Source organism: Mus musculus, chromosome 5 (genome assembly GCF_000001635.26).
Source record: "Mus musculus strain C57BL/6J chromosome 5, GRCm38.p6 C57BL/6J".
Taxonomy (NCBI): domain Eukaryota; kingdom Metazoa; phylum Chordata; class Mammalia; order Rodentia; family Muridae; genus Mus; species Mus musculus.
This window is the reverse complement of record NC_000071.6, coordinates 144,460,722-144,482,051: the sequence shown is the minus strand read 5'-3', so window position 1 is coordinate 144,482,051 and position 21,330 is coordinate 144,460,722. Positions and strand designations below refer to the sequence as shown.

At 46.9% G+C, this 21,330-nt stretch overlaps 1 long non-coding RNA gene across 2 annotated transcripts; it reads left to right on the top strand.

Moving 5' to 3' along the window:
* Window positions 1-2,252: 2,252 nt before the first annotated feature.
* On the top strand, window positions 2,253-16,138 carry Gm33714. Of its 2 annotated transcripts, XR_868684.1 has the most exons (5): window positions 2,253-2,374; window positions 2,605-2,682; window positions 14,450-14,613; window positions 15,683-15,847; window positions 16,054-16,138. It is a non-coding gene; the product is annotated as a predicted gene, 33714 (long non-coding RNA). The 2 variants fall into 2 exon arrangements; XR_868685.1 differs by lacking the exons at window positions 14,450-14,613; window positions 15,683-15,847; window positions 16,054-16,138 and adding an exon at window positions 5,102-5,406.
* Window positions 16,139-21,330: the final 5,192 nt, after the last annotated feature.

Genomic DNA, 21,330 nt, shown 5'->3' with positions numbered 1-21,330 from the left:
GAATACACTTTTAATGTTAAGATATTTTCTGTTTCTAGTTGATCTGGACAGGACCCATCATAAGTTTGAGGAGCACCTGTATGTTTAAATGAGGTCAAGGTATCACACCAATTGTTAACATTGCTAACTTACTATAAACTAGTCGTTAGTCAGTAGGTGAACATTTACCAAGAGACACACAACTCAGGAAGCCAGAAGTTTCTGGGTAAAAAGTCTCTCTCTCTCTCTCTCTCTCTCTCTCTCTCTCTCTCTCTCTCTCTTTCTCTCTCTCTGTGTGTGTGTGTGTGTGTGTGTGTGTGTGTGTGTATGCACCATGGGAGTGCAGTGCCCCTGGAAGCCAGCAGAGGGCATCTAATCTGGAGCTGAAGTTATATGCAGTTGGGAGTTGCCTGAACTGGGTGCTGGGTGAAGACCCCCAGCATAGATAAGGCTGCTGGGAAAGCTGGACATGATGCTTGTACTTCTAATCTCAGTACCCATAGGCTAAAGGAAGATGTGATGGTTTGTATACACTCAGCCAAGGGAGTGGCACTCTTAGGAGGTGTGGCCCTGTTGGAGTAAGTCTGCCACTGTGAGTGTGGGCTTTAAGACTTTCATTCTAGCTGCCTGGAAGCCAGTATTCTGCTAGCAGCCTTCTGATGAAGATGTAGAAGAACTCTCAGCTCCTCCTGCACCATGCCTGCCTGGATGCTGCTATATTCCTGCCTTGATGATAATGGACTGAACCTTTGAACCTGTAAGCCAGCCCCAATTAAATGTTGTCCTTTATAAGAGTTGCCTTGGCCATGGTGCCTATTCATAGCAGGAAAACCCTAACGAAGACAGAAGAGGGCACACAGAGTTCGAGGCCACCCAAAGCGACATAGACAGGACTTGTTTCAAAAACAAACAGCAAAAGGCACCGTGCTTTGGTTTCCAGAGTCCCACTCCTGCCTGTGTGCAATAGTCACTCTTCCATAGTTCTTCCTGGCTCCAGGACACTCCTTTGGATGTATTGTGCTAACATTAACAACCGCTAATTAGCATTATCATTCTTGTTAATTTAACTAAAAGCAGTACTTTGTCCAAAAGAGGTGCAGATGGTGGTAACCAAAAGCTAATCAGGCTTCACCAACAAGACCCACGGAAATCCAGCCATGTATGCTCATGTGCTGATGGCCTGCTGGACACGACAGCGGAACGTGGGGACACTGTTTTGATTATGCATGGTTTATAGCGGGGGCCTCCACACATCTAGAGCCTTGTGGCAAGCAGGAATTTGCCCCATTTCCTCGAGACATGTAATTATGACAGTAATTGTCAGTATCACAGTCTCTGTTCTCCTGTCATCTGCCCATCTTCTTTAATAAGATAGTGATCTGAGCTGTCTCAAAAGGAGGAGGAGGGGGGGAGGAGGAGGAGGAGGAGGGGGAGGAGGAGGAGGAGACAGCAGCAATGGTAGTAGCAGCCATCACTTGCTGAGTGCAGTGGCCTACGTTTCTATTCCCAGCACTCTGGAGGCTCAGTAGGAGGGTCCTAGGTTCAAGGTCAGCCTGAGTTGCAAAGCAAGAACCTATCTCAGCTAAACCAAATAAAAGAGTTAAGGAAAGAGTAGCAGGTCATACCCCAGGCCAGTGGTTCTCAGCCTTCCTAATGCTGCAACCCTTTAATACAGTTCCTCACATTGTGGTGACCCCCCCCCACAACCATAAAACTATTTTGTTACTACTTCACAACTGTGATTTTGCTGCTGTTATGAATCATAATGTAAATATCTGATGTGCAGGATCTCTGGGGGGTTGTGATCCACAAGTTGAGAACCACCTCTCTAAGAGCCTTTCTTAGTCTGGCAGTAAGTATTTATTTGCCTACATGCTATCCTAACCTCTGGGCAGGTTTCTGCTGGGCACTGGCTCCTCTGAGCATCCGCCTGTGAAGCCGGTTTGGCATCACTCCCACAAGCAATTACCAAGGCTCTGACCACTTGAAGTCACAGCCCCTATCAAGTCTCACCAATGAGCACACTTCCAGGAAGCAGGGGGCAGCACCCCACCCTCTGCCACCTGGAATTTCACTTTGTTCCGGCGCCAAGCACGGAACTGTGTGGTGTCTGGGCACTAAAACCATTTGTGGGAAAAGGATACAATGTACAAATGGCTGCGTTCCCTATTAGGAGTTTTTTTTTTTTTTTCCTTCCCCACTCGATGAAAAGGGTTTTCCCTCCTCCAATTGGCTGCAAGCTCCATTCAAGTAAAAGCACAAAGACTGTATTGTTCTGCATTGTACACACAGGAAGACTTTTAAGAGAAGGGTGTGGGCCTGAGTGATGGTTCTGCATCCATCCAGGAAGTACTTGCTTCTTAAGCACAAGGCCCGGGTTGAATCCAGCTCCTCTGTAAGAAGCAGGGCAAGGCAGTGTGGCTTTGTGATGACAGCACTGGGACTGGGGAGGGGGAGACAGGAGGATTCACCCAGTTCCCTTCCATTCTTGGTTGACAAGGAAGGAAAAAGATCTGGAGGTGTGTTGAAAGGGGGGAAAATCAAAGGAGTGGAGAGAGCACAGGGAGGAGTGGGCAGAGAGAGGGGTAGGATGCTTGACCGTCTGTCTGTCTGTCTGTCTGTCAGTCCATCTGTCTGAGACCAGGGCTCACAAGGAAGAAGCAGAAAGATGAGAAAGAAGAGGATGAGGAGCAAAGGGAGACGGTAAGTACCCACTCAGCATTATGCTAAGGAAACAGAGGTGAGCACGGCCCAGCCTCTGCCCATCCATCAAACTCCTTGGTCCTCACATGGCTTGAGACACTGGATGAGGTGGTCAACGTGGTCCAGCTCCAGCAGGGAAGTGTAAGAGGCTTTTGCAAGAGTGATGTTGTATCCAATTGTAAGAGGCCAGGGACAGCAGCTCAGCCAGCAAAGTGCTTGCCCAGCAAGACAAGGAGCTGAGTTCAGACCCAGAACACAAGCAAGAAGCCAGGTGCAGTGGTAGGCACCTGTGTTTAGGAAACCGAAGTCATTATATAGCTTCCCCCAGTGCGCGGTTACAAAGGGGCTGAGCCAGAAAGAAGCCAATGGGGGTGGGGTTGTTGTGAGATGGTGCATATTCTAGTTTTATTTCTGTTGCTTTGACACGATATCTCAACAAAAAAGCAACATGGGAGAAAAGACTTATTTCAGCTCACAATTCCAAGTTACCATCCCTGTAGAGAAATTACAGAGGCAAGGCAGGAGCTTTGGGTAGGTGGTCAATTAAGACTGAGAATGAATGTCTGTATGCTTCTTGCTTGCTTGCTTGCTTGCTTGTGCTCTCCTTGGTTTCTCCACTATAATTCAGTTCAGGACTCCTTGCCTAGGGAATGGTGTTTCCTGCAGTAGACTGGGTCTTCCCACATAAGTTGACTTGCTTAGTTAAGAAGATCTTCCCCAAATATGCTCACAGTCCAATCCGGTGTAGACAATTCTTCAATGAGATTCTTTTCCTAGGTGATTCTAGCTTGTGTCATGTTGACAATTGAAGCTGACCATCCCGTTATATGAGGTCTTGGAGAACGAGTAGGATTTTGACAGAGATGGTGGGACAGGACACTGAGCAGCCCAGAACAGCATGAATAAAGTTGCTGAGACAGGATATGAACCAGGGAGGACGGCCTTGAATCAGGGAGAATGATGTGTTTATTGTAGTAGCTAATGGGCAGGCAGGAGATACTTCTGGTAAGGCTATGAGCAGGATCTATTGTAGTAGCTAATGGGCAGGCAGGAGATACTTCTGGTAAGGCTATGAGCAGGATCTATTGTAGTAGCTAATGGGCAGGCAGGAGATACTTCTGGTAAGGCTATGAGCAGGATCCTACAGATCACAGAGGGCACTGGCCACCACGATGGAGACACTACTCCTCCATCTTGGCTCCAGGGAAACAACTTCCACTCACCTAACATGCCATCTGTTTGATAGAGACATTGATATACTTTTTGTGGAAAGAACCTTAAGCTGGGGCTGTGAATGGTAACCCAGTTGTTAAAGTACTTGCCTTGCCAACATGGGGACCTGACTTTAATCCCAGGAAACTATATATATATATATATATATATATATATATATATATATATATATATATATATATCTCAGGTTTTTTTAAAGCAGCTATGGCTACACATGCTTGTAAGCTGAGTGCTGGGGGAAGCAGAACTGGGTAGATCCTTGTGGCTTGCTGGCCAGCCAGCCTGGCCTAATTGGTGAGTTCCAGGGCAGTGGGAAACCCTGCCTCAAAGCAACAAGATAGATGGTATCTGAGGAACAACAGCCAAGGCTGTTCTCTGGGCACCACATGTATGTGCACTCATGTGTATTTGTATTTGTGTGCATGTGTGCATGTACTCACAGGTACACACGTACACACACACACCACCATCTCCACCACCACCACCACCAACAACAACAACCCAAGCACAATGCTGACTCCCACAGCCATGACTGAACATATCCTGCATCCAGCCTGGGGAGGGAGCTATATAAGCAAGCTTTGATGTCACCAGGGCCTTAGTAGTGAGCCCACTCTGGGAGCCATGGTGCAGTCGTGAGATCTCATGGCAGAGGGTAGGAACTAATATGCAGCTCCTGCTGAACCATGCACTGATGTGGAAACGTAAGGGTTCTTTGGAAAGCCAGTTGTGTCGGGTGATGTTTTGCTGGGACAAACACGTGAAGGAGTGTTTTCCTGAAGCAGACACAGGTGAAAGGATGTTTTGCTAAAGCAAGCATGTAAAAGGACACATGATGAAGGATTTTTTAATAACAACACACATGCATTAGTCTGCCTTACATTGCGTAGTTGAGAGGCATTTTGTCAGGACTCCATAGAGAGAAATGCACCAAAAAACTTTGTGTGGTGTGCGATGGTTTCTTGACACTTCCTTGGGCTGATTGGCAGAGTGATGTCAGCTAAGACAGACTCACATGGAGTTTTGCTGAGGCAAGACGCATGGTAAAGCAAGATCATGTGTGGAGGACACATGATGTTTGGAGGGAGTCTAAATAGGACTCAATGGACCATGAGAGGGGCCTGGTTGTAGAGCGAGCTCTGCAACACTTGTTGGTCTTGAGTCTCCACTGATCTTCGCTTTGCAGAGAGATGCACAGCCAAGAACTTCTCCTGGCGTTCCTGCTGGTCCCTCCTGCTGACTTGTGCTTAGGCTGAGGCCTGGCCATCTCTGCCTAGGTAGTGCCACCATTGCGGATGCATTCTGCTATCCCTGCCTGTCAAATTGGACTGCTGGTATAGTTATGAAGTATTTGTGAGTGGATCAAGCTGCTGCTGCTGCTGCTGACCTGTGATCTGAACTGCTGACTTTCTGACACTGCAGACAGGAGTTGCTCCAAAGAACCATTTCTAAAGAGATCCACTTCCCCCGTATCCTTTCTTTCCCACTACCTGTGATGGGCGGTGGGCTAGAAGGAAGGTTAAAGCATTTAAGAACCATCATTAAAAGTAGGCTTTGAAAAACTTAAAGCTATAACTTATCATTAAGGGATGCCCTTGCCCCAGCCAGGACCCGCTCCTGACCCCTGGTCTTGTCTGTCATTCTCAGTTAAGGGAACCTGTAACTACACACCAATCGTGCTACTCAACAGGTCTAGAAAATGGCTCCATCTTTCTTGATGAGACCAGGACTCGCATGAACGTCAAAATTTCAAAGCATCCATACTCTGCTCACAGACCCAAGAACTTGCCAGAATGGATGCAAATTTCCATACGGCGAAGGAAAGAGTGAGTCCCCAGGCTTGCATTGAATCCTGCTACCCTGGGTCTTACGTTATTAAAACTTTATAGAATTCTTTCACAGCCTCCTCCCACGAGACCTTCCCACACTGGCAGGCACACACTTTGGAATTTATGCTCTCTCTTCTCCCAAATTGAAGATTTCCTGTCTTTCCTTGCTGTATCCCATTTGGGCCAGAGTAGAACAAATTACCTTGGTGGAATAAGTTCTTACTAGCTGCAAGAAAGAAACTAAATCCACACTTGAAGTAAATCAGAGTGCTGTGTTGTGAAGCTCATCTGGATAGAACAGACCAGTGACTCAACCCACTCAGGAGGTAGCAAAGGGTGTGTGAGTGAACACACTATTCTACCATCCCTGGGAGCTGGGCTGGGAAACTGAGGCAATGCAAGGGGAGATGTCAAAGGCACCAGTAAGCAAAACCTGAAGAGAAAAGGAGGCCTTTAAGGAGGACCTTGGGATAGGGTAGGTTGCTTTAACTCTATTACTGGCTGTTTGGGAAAAGGGTTGTGGTTTAATTCAGCCTGGGAATGTAGCTTAGCTGTAAAGGAATTGCCTAAAACCCCTCAGTTGGGGCAGGGTGTGTGGCTCAGTGGTAGAGCCCCTGCCTAGAATCCCACAGTGAGGGGCTGGGGCGTGGCTCAGTGGTAGAGCCCCTGCCTAGAATCCCCCAGTGAGGGGCTGGGGCGTGGCTCAGTGGTAGAGCCCCTGCCTAGAAGGGGCTGGGGGTGTGGTTCAGTGGTAGAGCCCCTGCCTAGAAGGGGCTGGGAGTGTGGTTCAGTGGTAGAGCCCCTGCCTAGAAGGGGCTGGGGGTGTGGTTCAGTGGTAGAGCCCCTGCCTAGAATCCCCCAGTGAGGGGCTGGGGGCGTGGCTCAGTGGTAGAGCCCCTGCCTAGAATCCCCCAGTGAGGGGCTGGGGCGTGGCTCAGTGGCAAAGCACCTGCCTAACATCATGCGCATCTCCTTTGCATGGGTTCAAGGACAATACAAATTGAATTAGTTTAAAGCACTGGTTATTTCCTCCATTTTTACTACTTCCAAATAAAATCCTAGAAAGTGGCATAAAACCAGCTACAGAAGAAGCTGGGTTTCTTCTAAAACTAGGCTTGGTCATTAGACAGAACTTCAGATTCCTCTTTTTTTTTCTATTTTATTTTATATATGGATATTTTGCCTGCATTTGTGTCTATGCATTGCATGCATGAAGTGCCCAAGGTTGCCAGAAGAGGGCATTAGATCCCTTGGAACTGGAGTTACAGGTGGTTGTGAGCTGCCATGTGGTTGCTGGGAACTAAACCCAGGACCTCTGGAAGAGCAACCAGTGCTGGTAACCACTGAGCCATCTCTCCAACCCAATCTCAAATTCTGAAATCCCTTGTTTTTATGACTTGGCAGAAGAGAAAACAGAGAAAAACCCCAGGGGCAAAGGGGCATTCCAGAATCCCCCACCTTATAACAAAAAGTCACCTCCAGGGACTTTAATGTCCCCAAACATCTTCTCCTCAGTTCACCTCCAAGATCCTGACCAAAGAGAAGCCAATTCACCATAGCATGCACAGGATGGACAAAGAAACCGAAGGTGTGCAACCTGAGAGTCTTTGTGAAGCCAGCTTCCCCTGGAGGGGGGAAGAGGGGGACTTAGGCACCTGTCCCTGATATCAGACTCTCCTTGGAGTCTCTGGGGTCCCTTCATGGCTCCCAGCTCAGTATTCAAAGCCTCATCTGCCAGTAGGGGCATTGTGGTTATACCAACACCATCCTCATCAAGCTGGGACTTTCTTTCTTTTTTTATTATTTCTTTTTTTCTTAATTGGATATTTTCTTTATTTACATTTCAAATGCTATCCCTAAAGTTCCCTATACCCTTCCCACGCCCTGCTCCCCTCCCCACCCACTCCCACTTCTTGGCCCTGGCGTTCCCCTGTACTGGGGCATATAAAGTTTGCAAGACCAAGGGGCCTCTCCTCCCAATGATGGCCGACTAGGCCATCTTCTGCTACATATGCTGCTAGAGACACAAGCTCTGGGGTTTACTGGTTAGCTCATATTGTTGTTCCACCTAGGGTTGCAGACCCCTTCCAAGCTGGGACTTTCATGGTCTTCCTTCCTATCAGTATAAAGGGTGCATGAGGAGCTGAGCATGGCGGCTCACACCTGCAATACCAGTAGCCAGAGGCTGGGGCAGCCTGGGCTACATAATAAGCCCCTTCCCCAGGGACAATGAAAAATGACTTTAGTTTCTAAAGTCCCTCCGATACTTCATGGACATCTTTCTTTAGTACATCCTAGGAGCCTCTTTGTCCTGGTTACAACTTTCCAATCTCTGGACGGCATGGCAGAATAATGAGAGAACCTTATTGGTACTTGGGGAGACAATGAATCCATTGTGGTGTGAGAAGCGTGGAAACCCACCCTTGACCAGGGCCGTTCTCTTGAGGACCATGAGAACACATTATTGCAACTTTAAACATTTGGAGCTTGGCAGAAAGAAACACCATCAGGCCCTCATCAAAATTCCAAGACTTATCCAAAAGTGCACCTCCAAACTTTTGGGAAACCCTAAAATAGAGAGTCGTAAACTGGGTAAAGTGGTTCATTTTTGTGATCTCAGAGATGGAGAGGCTAGGGCAGGGAAGTCTTCAGCTCAAGGTTATCTGCGGTGCAGAGTGAGACTCCGCACGTAATAAAGCAACGCCAATAACAGCAGGGGTTGGGGTGTTCCTGGGTGGTAGGATACTGGCCTAGACTCCTCCAGTGGGAGGCTAGAGGTAACTCCATGGTAGAACACTTGCATAGATCCTTGGTTCTGTCTTCAACACTGCAATCCATCAGTCAATCAAGGAAGCAAGCAAGCCCAGTCTTTGCTCATAATTGGAGAAAACTAAGGGCAAACGGATACATGTAGCAGCGCTGTCACGAATTATATTTATTTTGCTCTAAAATTACACACGACCTAGCAAAGGAGTCGATCCACTCGCATACCTCAGGAGCGTGATTCAGCCCTTCTTGGCGCTAAAAGTGACAGTTTTCTTCTCCAACGCCCTAAAACAAATGGATGTATTTATATCCTCCTCGGTCTGCAAATCCTCACGGTGTGAGTGGGCTGTTTACTTTAAAGACCAGACAGGAGTGAGAAGAATCACGACTGCTCTGCTCCAAGGGTTGAACACTCTGAGCAAGCAGACAAGAACCTCTGGGGTCTGTGTTACCGCTCACCCTTCGGGAGTGATGCTGAGGGGGACAGGACCAAACCCCGTGGCAGATGAGCTCCCAGACTCTTTGCTTTGCCCATGTGAATATGAACTCTTTCATTTCAGAGCTCACATACAATTCAGACCCGTCCCCCTGATGTTTGGCTTTGTTTTAAGGTAGTGCTGGGATTCACCACATAGGCTAAGCTGGCCAGCGAGCACAGCAGTCCTCCTGCCTCCATCTCCTGAGCAGGAACCCCAAGCCTGTACCACCATGTCTAGCTTCTTCACATGAGTTCCAGGAACTGAACTCTTGAGCTCATGATCCTCCTGTTTGTGCCTGCTGAGAGCTGGCATGCCAGGTGTGCACCATCTCCCCCTTTTCTTTCTTCCCTCTTTCTTTCTTTCTTCCTTTCTTTCTTTCTTTCTTTCTTTCTTTCTTTCTTTCTTTCTTTCTTTCTTCCTTCCTTCCTTTCTTTCTTTCTTTCTTTCTTTCTTTCTTTCTTTCTTTCTTTCTTTCTTTCTTTCTTTTTAATAGCACACCTTTGCAAGATGTCCATGTGGACCAAGTGAGTTCAGAGGAAATGGTTTCTACACAGTGAGGCTTGAGTCACCCAGGCATTGCAGGGCACAGATGCCCACAGTAGTCACTAAAACAGGCCCAATGGGCTGTGCTTCCTGTGGGATGCTGAGCTGAGCAACCTAACAGAGAACCAGTGTCTGGTGTACTTCTGGGATGAATGGGTCGTATCTCGATATTCACGTTAAGAAAATACTTGAATGGCACAGCTGGGTTCTAGCTGATTCTCTAGGTGTTGTCTTATTTTCCTTCTCCAATGTTTGGCTATAGTCTTCATTTTGTGAAGAATGGACCCATGACAACAGATAATAGATAGATAGATAGATAGATAGATAGATAGATAGATAGATAGATACATACATACATACATACATACACGGATGGATAGATGATAGATAGATAGATAGATAGATAGATAGATAGATAGATAGATAGATTCATGGATAGATACATAGACAGATAGATGAGAGATAGGTAGATAGACAGATGACAGATAATAGACAGACAAATAAATAGATAATAGAGATAGAGAGATAGATACATACATACATATATACATACATAGACAGATACATAGATACATAGACACATAGATAGATACACGGATGGATGGATAGATAGATAGATAGATAGATAGATAGACAGATTAATGAATAGATACATAGACAGATGGATGAGAGATAGGTAGATAAATAGATGATTGATAAATCGACGATAGCTAATAGAGAGAGAGATGACAGATAATAGACAGACAAATAGATAATAGAGATAGAGAGATAGATATAAATAGATACAGACAGACAAATAGAATTTTATTTACTTATGAGAGGGTTCATGCCACAGCACTGTGTGAATGTCAGAGAACAATTTGCAAGAGTCTACTCTCATTTTTCATCATGTGGGACCAGGAGATTGAATTCATGTCAGCAGGTTTGACAGCAAACACCTTTGCCTGCTAAGCCAACCTGCTCACCCATAGATGTTTGGGTTTTTGTTTGTTTGTTTGTTTGTTTTTAATCACAAATAACTTGATGTGTGTTTTCAACTTACATGTGCATCAATTCGCTTTGTTTTGTTTTGTCTTGGAATACCAAACACCTGGTACCTGGTGACAGCTGCTGTGCACAGTACCAGGAATGCAGGGGGAACCCATGCTGATGACCAGAGACGCAGGTGCTGTGGAAGTGAGTTGTAATGGACTCACACCTTCTTACCTTACAAGCTAGCACAGAGACTGAACTCAGTAGGTGCTCAATAAACCTTTAACTAACTGGCTGGAGATGTAGCTCAGTCAGTAGAGTGATTGGCTACCACACACGAAGCCCTGGATTGTATCTCTAGCGCTATATACACCTATAACCACAGCACTAGGGAGGGAGAGGAAAGGGGATTAGAAATTTAAGGTCATCTTTGGCTGCATAGTGAGTTTAAGACTAGCCTGAGCTACATGAAATTCTGTCTTCTTCTTCTTCTTCTTCTTCTTCTTCTTCTTCTTCTCCTCCTCCTCCTCCTCCTCCTCCTCCTCCTCCTTCTCCTTCTTCTCCTCCTCCTCCTCCTCCTTCTTCCTCTTCCTCTTCCTCTTCCTCTTCCTCCTCCTCCTCCTCCTCCTCCTCCTCCTCCTCCTCTTCTTCTTCTTCTTCTTCTTCTTCTTCTTCTTCTTCTTCTTCTTCTTCTTCTTCTTCTTCTTCTTCTTCCTCTTCTTCTTCTTCATCCTTGATGCAAATGGATGGACAAATGTGTTTGACAGAAGAAAAGAACACAAGTCTCTAAATGCAGCCTGGATGTGAAGAGAATCGGAGCTCCAGAGATCAGAAAGTTTTATTAAATTTTAGAGCAATCCTGCAGGCTGCCTGGACAGGGCAACATGGGACCCAAGTCTGGAAGATGGAACAAAGCTGTAAAGAGCACCCAAAGGGCTGGGCATGGCAGTCTCTGCCTGTTATTCTAGCACTTGGGAGGCTGGGACAGTGGGGCAGGGCAGGGGGAGTTCAATGCAAGCCTGGGTTACATGCTAAGACCTTGCTGCAGAAACTACAAAGTGACATCATGATTTCATGTAATTATAAAATGGGAAGATGGCTCAGCGGGGGAAGGGTTTGCTGTGTTGGGTCCCCAGGACCCAGGTAAAAAGCTGGATGTAGTAAGAGGCAGAGACAGGAGACTAGAGGCTCCCTGTGGGGAGTTCCAGTTCCAGGGAGAGACTGTCTCAAAGCAAACCAGAGGGAGAGTGATAGACATTCTTTCTCCCTCGATGAGACGGCTGTGGAGACTTTGAGAGCCCAGTCCTCCTTAAGCTGAAACCCTTTAATACAATTCCTCACATTGTGGTAACAGCCCCAACCATAAATTTATTTTTGTTGCTACCTCATAACTGTAATTTTACTACTGTTATGGATTGTAATGTAAATCTACCTGTTTTCCACTCCTGTGAAAAAGTTGTTTGACAACTGCACAGGGGTCACGACCCACAGGTTGAGAACCCCTGAAGTAACTGCTCTCCAATATGAAAGAGACCTCCCTTCCATTCAATACATGGCTCTCACCCAGCAACCAGCCTTCTAGCTCCAGCATCACTGTGTTTTGACAGCTGCTAGGGCATTCCCAGCAGCATCAAAACAAACTTGTTTGTCTCATCTAAGACGAGAAAAATATATGTATTATTTTTCTTTAAGATCCCTGTTCCCCTGACAGCTTGTCTTTGCTCTCAAAATTTGCAATGAAATGTTCTGATGAGCATGGATTTCATCCATGTTCTGCCCAAATCCTCTCATCTCATGAGCTCCTAAGCCCCTGGCTTAACCACCAATCTCCAAATATGTATGTGGCACTGCCATAACAAAGGCCCACAGTGGTGCTGGGGAAAGGAGCAGGTGACTCCTTTCTTTGCAGGCATGAGTGTTATTTTAACCTCAGCAGGAGCAGAGGGAGCAGAGGGGGAGGATTTCTGGGGCTCAGCATCTTGACTGTGTTGATTGAAGTGGAAAGCTCTGCCCACAGTGGGTGGCACCATTCCCTAGACAAGGGATTACATAGAATAGAGAAAATGAGCTAAGGTATGCATGCTTGGATGCCTTCATCCTTCTCTGCTCTTGGCTGTGGATGAGACGTGACTAGATGCTGGATTATAACTTGAAACTGTGAACACCCCAGAAAAGTCCTTTCTCTCCTACATTGCTTTTGTTGAGGTATTTTATCACAGACATGGGAGGAGAAACTAAGACACATAAGAAGTCAGGGATGATGACTCCCTTGTAATATTAGTTGTGGTGGTTTGAATATGCTTGGCCCAGGGAGTGGCACTATTTGGAGGTGTGGCCTTGTTGGAGGAAGTGTGTCACTGTAGGTCTGGGCTTTAAGACCCTCATCCTCGCTGCCTGAAAGTCAGTTCTCTCAAAGTAGCCTTCAGATGAAGATGTAGAACTCTCAGCTCCTCCTGCACCATGCCTGCCTGAATGCTGCCATGTTCCTGCCTTGATGATAATGGACTGAACCTCTGAACCTGTAGCCAGTCTGAATTACATGTTGTCCTTATAAGAGTTTCCTTGGTCATGGTGTCTCTTCACAACACTAAAACCCTAACTAAGATACTAGTGCTGGAGGCTGTGGAGGCAGAGACAAGAGGACCTCGGAGCTCACTGGCCAGCCAGCCAAATCAAATCAATGAGTTCCAGGTACCAGACAGAATCATGTTTCAAACAACATGGTGGGTGGTGCCTGCATCGTCCTCCGGCCTCCTCTGATCCCATCTGTACCACAGCTCTATGTCCTGGCCCTGACCCTCCAGGAGGGGCACTGTGGTTTGGGCAAGTGAGGCTAGATGCTCAAAGTTGCTCACTAGCAGGACACAAAGCAAACACTAACCCAGGACTGGTTTTACCCAAACCTGGAGTATCCACTCTGGGATGGGGGTGGAGGCACTGAGAACTTCATCTCTAACCCTTCGCTGTCCTTGTTCCCAGAGACTCAACGGCAAAGTCCCTGAAATCCCACGGATCCGAGGGCAGTCTCGGGGACAGAGCTCATATTTTACCCGGAATGACAGGGCCCTGTCTCTGTGGGAGAATTTAATCTCAAAGCAGGATGCCCTTGTGGAAGACGCCATCCAGTCCAGGCAACTGCAACCCAATAAGCCTCTGACTGAATTAGACTCAAAGAGCTGTGGTGCTGATGTGAGGCTTGGGGAGTGGCTGGCTGATGGTTGAGCAGAGTAAGCCAGAGAGACGAAAGACAAAACAGAAAAATAATATAGCTGAATATGGCCAATTTCTGTGAAAGGTCTGGAATGAGAGAGAGTTGATTCATTCCAGTGTAGGACTATTTTTAACCCTTCAGAACCGGTTAAAAATCTTTACCAAGGGCGGGGGAGACAATTTCCTCTGTAAAGTGCTTAGCCACGCAAGCATGAGGGTCTACGTTTGTATCTCAAGGGCTTACATGGAAAGCCGAGCCTGGCAGTGCACACCTCTAACCCCTGCACAGAGGGGACCGAGACCCAGGGATTCCTGGAGCTCACTGGCCTGCCAACTTCAGCCTAATCGATGACCTCCAGGCTCAGTGAGAGACCCTGCCTCAAAATTAAGAAGCAGAATGATGAGAAAGATACCAGACAATGATCTCTGTCTTCCACACTCATCTGAACATATAGATTCACACACTTCCCTATACCTATATATTCACAAACACATGCACATGAAGATTAAACATACTTATTCATCATTTATCAAATATAATTACTTACTTATCAAATACATTTATCTATTTATTAATAAGTCAACACATCTTATTTATCTACATATATATTTATTATGTAAAAATGATGTAATACAAATATAATTTATTAATAAATATAAGTGTATTTGCTTAATAATAAATATATTCTATAAATATAACATAACATATATACAATAGATATAATCTTCATCTAGAACTGGAAGTGTTGGCACAGACCCGTAATCCCAGCAATACGTGTCAGAAGCAGGAAGACCACTCAGTTCAAAGCCAGCCTGGGCGACACAGCAAGTAAAATCCGTCCTCAGAAAACTTCACAAGTATCTGTATAAAGCAACCATGGACAAGCCTGGGCTACCCAGTAAGTAAAACTCTTCCTCAGAAAACCTCACAAATATCCGTATAAAGCAACCACAGACATTTTGATCCCCTGTCAAAAGAAAGAATGTACTGAGCTCATTTTAGCTAGGATGGGTTTGGAAGCTTGGCTAGGGCTGGAGGAAGCTGGAGAAAGGAGTGGATGAAGGGTAAGGGGGTGGAAGAAATCAGAGCTGACCCTCCAGATGCCTCAGCTCCACTCACAACTTTCGTGATACTGCCCCCTGCTGACCATGGGGAGTAAACGCTCCCCAGGATGAAGCCAGAGCCCAGGGCTTCCTTTAGCTGCCCCCACCCCCACCCCACTCCCAAAGTCGTAAGACAGGAAGGCCGGGACAGTATTCATAACCACACACGGTTTCACTTCAATGCCAACTTTAGATCCTGTAATAATGGCAGCCAGTCCCAAGTGGCCGGTTCTATCTCCTTCTTTCTTCTCGCCTAGGAAAGAAACCTAGAGGCCTTGAACAGGGGCTCCACCAATGAGCCACACCCACAACTTTCCTCTTGCAAGTCCTGCGGATGAGCCCCAGGTCCTCAGGCATGCTAGCAAAAGACGTGCAACCCTGAGTCTTTCCTTTTGGAACCCCAGAATGCCCAAGGTCCCAGGTCCGAGGTCCGCCAGAAGATCCTAAGAGCTAGGGCCGGAAGCTGGAGAAACCATTAACCAGGGGACTAGAGTGATCCTCAGATAAAAGTGTTAGAGCCGATTAGGACCTAGGCAACCACACACACACACACACACACACACACACACACACACGCACACACTTACTTAATACTGTCACCCTCAAACACTCGCACCTGCTCACGTGCTCAAGAATACACACCCAAATGATGCGTTCAGATCTCCGTTTCATTCGCACACGTGTAATAGTTGCAACACACTTCACACCCATCATACCTGTGCACACACTCCCATGAATGTCTACACATGGGACCAATGGCCCATCCTCAGGATGGGAGCAGACGGAGCCTGAATAAGTCACTTTTCTGTTGCTGCAACACAAAGGACTTAGGAGAGAAAGAAAGGGTTGGGCTTTGACTTTCAGCTCCAGAAGGGATGCCATCCATGGTGGTGGGGAAGCCCAGCAGCAGGACCATGAGGCGGCTGCTCACATCAAATCTACAGTCAGGAAGCAGAGAGAGGCGAATGCTGGGGCTCAGCCCATTTCTCCATTTGATTCGATCTAAGGACGGTGCCACCCACGGCTAAGGTAACTCTTCCCACTTCCATTAATCTAATCTAGAATCTCCCTCACAAACTTGCCCAGAGATTTGTCTCTGGGGGAAATCGAGACCCTGACAGGCTGGCAACATTAGTTATCAGACCATTATCCACAAATGGGCCTGGGAGGTCTGGGAGGCAATGACCTGAGATATGGACCAGTCTGATTTTTAACTTGTCATCCTCCTGCCCCAGGTCTGCACTGCTGAGATGAGAGGAATGCACCAGCCAGGAGGTGGTGGCGCACGCCTTTAATCCCAGCACTTGGGAGGCAGAGGCAGGCGGATTTCTGAGTTCCAGGCCAGCCTGGTCTACAAAGTGAGTTCCAGGACAGCCAGGGCTACACAAAGAAACCCTGTCTCGAAAAACCAAAAAGAAAAAATAAAAGAGAGAGGTGCGCACTGCCTGAGCTGGTCTGTGCTTGAAAATTCCCCTCCCCTTAGCCGCTGTTTTAGCTGGATCATCGTTTAGTTTGTCACTTCCAATTTTGTCCCTGGCTACACTTTGTCCTTTTTTTAGTTCGATTAAAATCCTAATTAAAATTCTTTGAGAGGAAATAATAATAAAAATAGACCCGTGCCAGCGACGCTTCCGTCTGCAGGGTTGTGTTGATGAATTATCCAAGGATCCAGCGTGGAGAGGCCCTGACTCCAGAGCTCAGGAGGCGGTGGCAGCCGGCCTGCAGCCAGCTGGACTCCTATTGGCTGTCCATCACAAGTGCCACTCAGCTCCTGGGTAATAGATTCTATCTACAGAGACAGACATAGGCCCAAGTGTATGAGGTCAGCATTCGGGAAACCTGGAGGCAGAAGGATCAGGAGTTCAAAGTCATCACTGGTTAAGATCGGGGCTTTGGGGCTGGAGAGATGGCTCAGTGGTTAAGAGCACCGACTGCTCTTCCGAAGGTCCTGAGTTCAAATCCCAGCAACCACATGGTGGCTCACAACCATCCGTAATGAGATCTGACGCTCTCTTCTGGTGCATCTGATATAGTGTACTTTGATATAATAATAAATAAATCTTTTTTTAAAAAATCAGGGCTTTGACCCTGTCGCACTCTCTCTCGCTCTCTCTCACTCTCTCTCTCTCTCTCATACACACACACACACACACACACACACACATACACAGAGTCTCAAATACGCTGGGCAAGCACTCTATCACAATGCTACAACTCAAAGCCTGAGTATGAGTCTAACCACCCGGTCTGTGCCCAACAATCTATTCTAGAAAATGGGATAACAGAAGCTAGGGCAATGGCTTGATTGCTTAAGAGCTTGGTACACATGGACAGCCATGAACTCGAGTTCAGATTCCAGGCACCATGTAAACCTGGGCACCCTAATGTCATCCCATTGCTAGAAAGCAGAGACAGGCAGATCCCTGGAGCCCAGTGGCCACTTGCCCTAGTCAATCAATGAGCCCCAGTCTTAGTGAGAGACCCTGACTCAAAAAAAAAAAGGTAGAGAATGACTGAGAAAGACAAGAGACATCCAGCACCCACCCCTGGATTCCACATACGTGTGCCTGCAATATACATGTACACACACCCACACAAACACGTACATTCAACACACACATGTACATACAAGAGAAAAAGATAACAATCCAGCTATAATGAAAATATTATAATATTATAATGAAAATATTCTACAGGGAGATACTTACATCTTCCCTTCAGTTATTAGATTATGGGAACAATGATCCCCAAGGAATCAGAACTTCCCAGGAGTCTCACAACGGGGAAGGAAAGAGCGAAGCCTTGGGCCAGTCAGACAATAAACTTGTCTCCTCAGAAGAGATTTCACACAGCTCTAACATTCTGTGCAAGCACCTTGCCAGGGAGACTGGAGCTGAGTCAGTGATGGGTCAGCCATGAGCAGGGACTCATCTTGACCAGGAATGTTGTGTCCGGCCAGCAGACCACAACCTGGGTTCTAGCCTGGAAAGGAATTTTGGAAACCTGGAAGAGAAGAGGGGCTAGGTGGCGAGAGAAAGAAATATAGCCAAGACAGTTATTCTGATCAAAGCTCAAATTTTATTGTTGCAACACTCAGTTATGAAGATGAAGAAAGGGGGAGGGGACCCGATTCCCGCCGAATAATTTCTGGTCCAGTAGAAAGGTGAAAGGTGCACGTGTGTGGCTCCGCAGGTTCCAGCAGTGGGTGTGGCAGAACGAATGAGCAGGAAGCTCCACCCCTGAGCAAGCAGGTTTCAGGCTGGGGGAGGGGAGACTACACAGGAAGACCTGCCCTGGTGTGTGTGTGTGTGTGTGTGTGTGTGTGTGTGTGTGTGTGCATATATATGTGCCCATGTGTGTACATGCATGTAGAGACCAGAGCACACATTCTGCAGGTGCTATCCATCCTGTATTTTTTAGAGACAGGGTACCTCATTATCCTGGAGGTTGCCAAGTAAGTGAGGTTCTCCCACCAATGACTCCCTGCCTCCTGGGTCCTGCCACTGAGAATACAAGCACCAGCATGTCACCCAGCTCTGTCATAAGGTTGTTGGCTTCTGTGGTGGTTTGAATAAAAATGGTCCTCACAGGCCCATAGGGAGTGGCACTATTAGGAAGTGTGGCCTTGTTGGAGTAGCTGTGGCTTTGTTGGAGGAAGTGTATCTATCATTAGAGTATGGGCTTTGAGGTCTACAGAAGCTCAAACCAGTCTACTTCCTGTTGTCTGTGGATCCTGATGTAGAACTCTCAGCTCCTTCTCCAGCACCATGTCTACCTAAACCTCTGAAACTGTAAGCCAGCCCCAATTAAATGTTGTCCTTTATAAGTGCTGCCATGGTCATGGTGTCTCTTCAGAGCAATGAAAACCATACCTGAGACAGGATCAGAACTCAGATCCTTTGCAAGGACTTTACAGGCTGAGTCTCCCCCACTCCCACTCCCACCCCCAACCCCACCCCATCCCCAACATCTCTGCTTCTCACCGTATGTATCTCTTTAATCACTGTGTTGAAGATGGTAACAGAACCTGGCTTGTTGGGGCTGCCAGGGCCCAAGCTGTAACCTTTGGGACCCTTTAGAACTTTCACTGAACTTCAACAGATCTGGTCCTATAAATGGCCAGAATGGTAGAAACCCATTTTCTCAGAGAAACAGAGAGAGCACCTTTTCTGAAGTAGGAGAGACACGGTGGATTTGTTCCACAGCCAACTCCTCCTCGCCATTTTAGAGATGACTCAATACTCCCCAAATTGCTCCAGGTTGAGCAATTGTTTGAAACCTGGGAGGAGAATAAAGATGGACAGAGCTGTCCGGAACAACTATAAAGGGAGCCCTGAGAGGCCCAGGCTGCCCATCATCAGATGATCATGCCTAGGTTCTACAGACTGTCTGCTCTGGGCCAGCCCTGGCTGCCAAGATCCAGCTTCCTCCTTTGGCATCTGGAGACTTGTTAAAACGGCGGATGTGATTTTTCTGGTCAAAAAAGTAGAGCAAGGAAATAGAATGTACCCAGGCTGAGGAGATGGCTCGGTTGGCAAAGTACTTCCTGTGGAAGCATATAGAGTTCACCTCCAGAATCCATTAAAAACCCTGGTATGCCCTGGGGGGTTGGAGGTTTGGGGGTGGTGATCCCAGCCCTGGGAAGGTACAGACAGGAAGCTCCTTGTGGCTAACTGACCAGCCAGCCTAGCCTACTTTGTCAAGGTCCAGTCCCATGAGTGCATACACATGCGTCATTATACACACACATAGGAAGAAAGTGAAGGAGGCCATATGTAAGGGTAAATTCACTGTATAAAGAACTAAACTGAAGCCATTTTGAGTAAAACTTCCATTCTGAATAGTGGTCAAATCAAGCGTAAGTACCCAAGACCTCCCTGGGTAACTGACACCCTGGTTGGCAAGTTGAGACATGAATATTATGCAAGTCACCCCAGCACGGTTAAATAAATCAACCAATGAGAACAGGATAAGTGTACCACAAAAAAAAAAAAATGCTCCTAGAAAAGTCTCCTTTCCCTGAATCCTTATTGGCGGGAACTTGGCACAGATGTTTGTGATTTTTCAGGCCTAACAGCTCTGTGACGTTCTGGCTTGGCAGGGGTGGACGGTGGAGGGGGCATTACAATTCAGCTACCGAATCTGTTCTGCATCCCTGATTGATCAGTAGCAACTTGATTGTGATAAATTCTTGTTATCTGCATTGACCTAGTGCTTAAGTTATGTTGTATCTAAGCAGAGCCCATAACAGTCATGAGTTAGTATTGGTTTGAAGTGAGGACATCTGGGTGCCCCCTCCAGGTGGGCTGATGGAGGGTGGGCAGGAAATCAGAGTAGGAATTGAGCTGGTTCTGAATGCCTCGGCCCTCTGCAGGACTCCTCCCCTCCCCTCACACCAGCAACAGCTTGTGCAGAGTGAGGCTGAACCCCAGGCAGACCACAGGGACTGAGAGAGAACCCACCAGGATGACCTGCCCATTCACCCACAGGAGAAGGTCAGATGTTCAAATGTCCCTACTGTGTAACTATTTCCTCTGAAATGAAACATTCATTTAGGGCCCAAGAAGCTCCTGAAATTTACAAGATTCTCAAGGCTCCCTCTCAAGGCTGTAGGAACATTAACAATTCCTGAGGAGAGGAGACTTCTGACCAGTGGGGCTGCCTGTGGCTTGTGCGTGGGACTCCTGAGATTCGGCCTTTTCAAGTTCTTACTAGGACTAGGGTGGGCTTGCATGTGCTGCAGCTACCTCAGCCATGTTCCGATAAGTAACCCCTTACCCATAGTCCTCTAAGTAACCCATAAACTCACTGATTCACTAAGCTGGACAAATGTGCAATCGCTTCTCTGGTTTGTCATAGGTGCCTTCTCCAGGACATGTTTATCCATCCTACATAGGGGACTCACAAAAGATCAAAGTAGCAATTATACCAAAGTCCAACTTGATGAACCAATGAGTTTATTGAGGTGACTTACAAAAACAGGGATGATTCAGAGGGACAACTGAAAGGCCACCCTACCATTGGTGAGGGCTCACAGAAGCTGCATCCCCAAAGCTCAGTGCATGATATGCAGCTCAACAATTCAGAGCATCTCTTCCAGGCAGTTTTATTAGTCTGAGTCTCCACAACAACCCTTACTGCTTATGTAACCTTCAGGAGGAGGGACTTTTGAATATAATCAGTTTCAGGGACTTCCTGAGATTTCTGAGTTGCTTACTTCCTGAATCTTAAGGAGCCTCCCTCCAGGACTGAATGATTCATCTCCCAGGAACTTGCTCAGGACTCCCCAGAAAAGGTCACACAACAGCTCCCACCCAGAAAATCAAGTCAAGAATGGCAAGGAACATAAATTTTACAAGTGGAGAGATGAGGGAAGGTGGGAAAAGAGAGTAGAGAGGGACAATTACATTCTTGGAAACTTCAGCAAGTGTCAAAACTCACTTTTAATTTGACAAGAGAAGAGTCAGTATTCAGTGGTTTAGCATTCCAGAATGATCCACCGAAGAACCTTA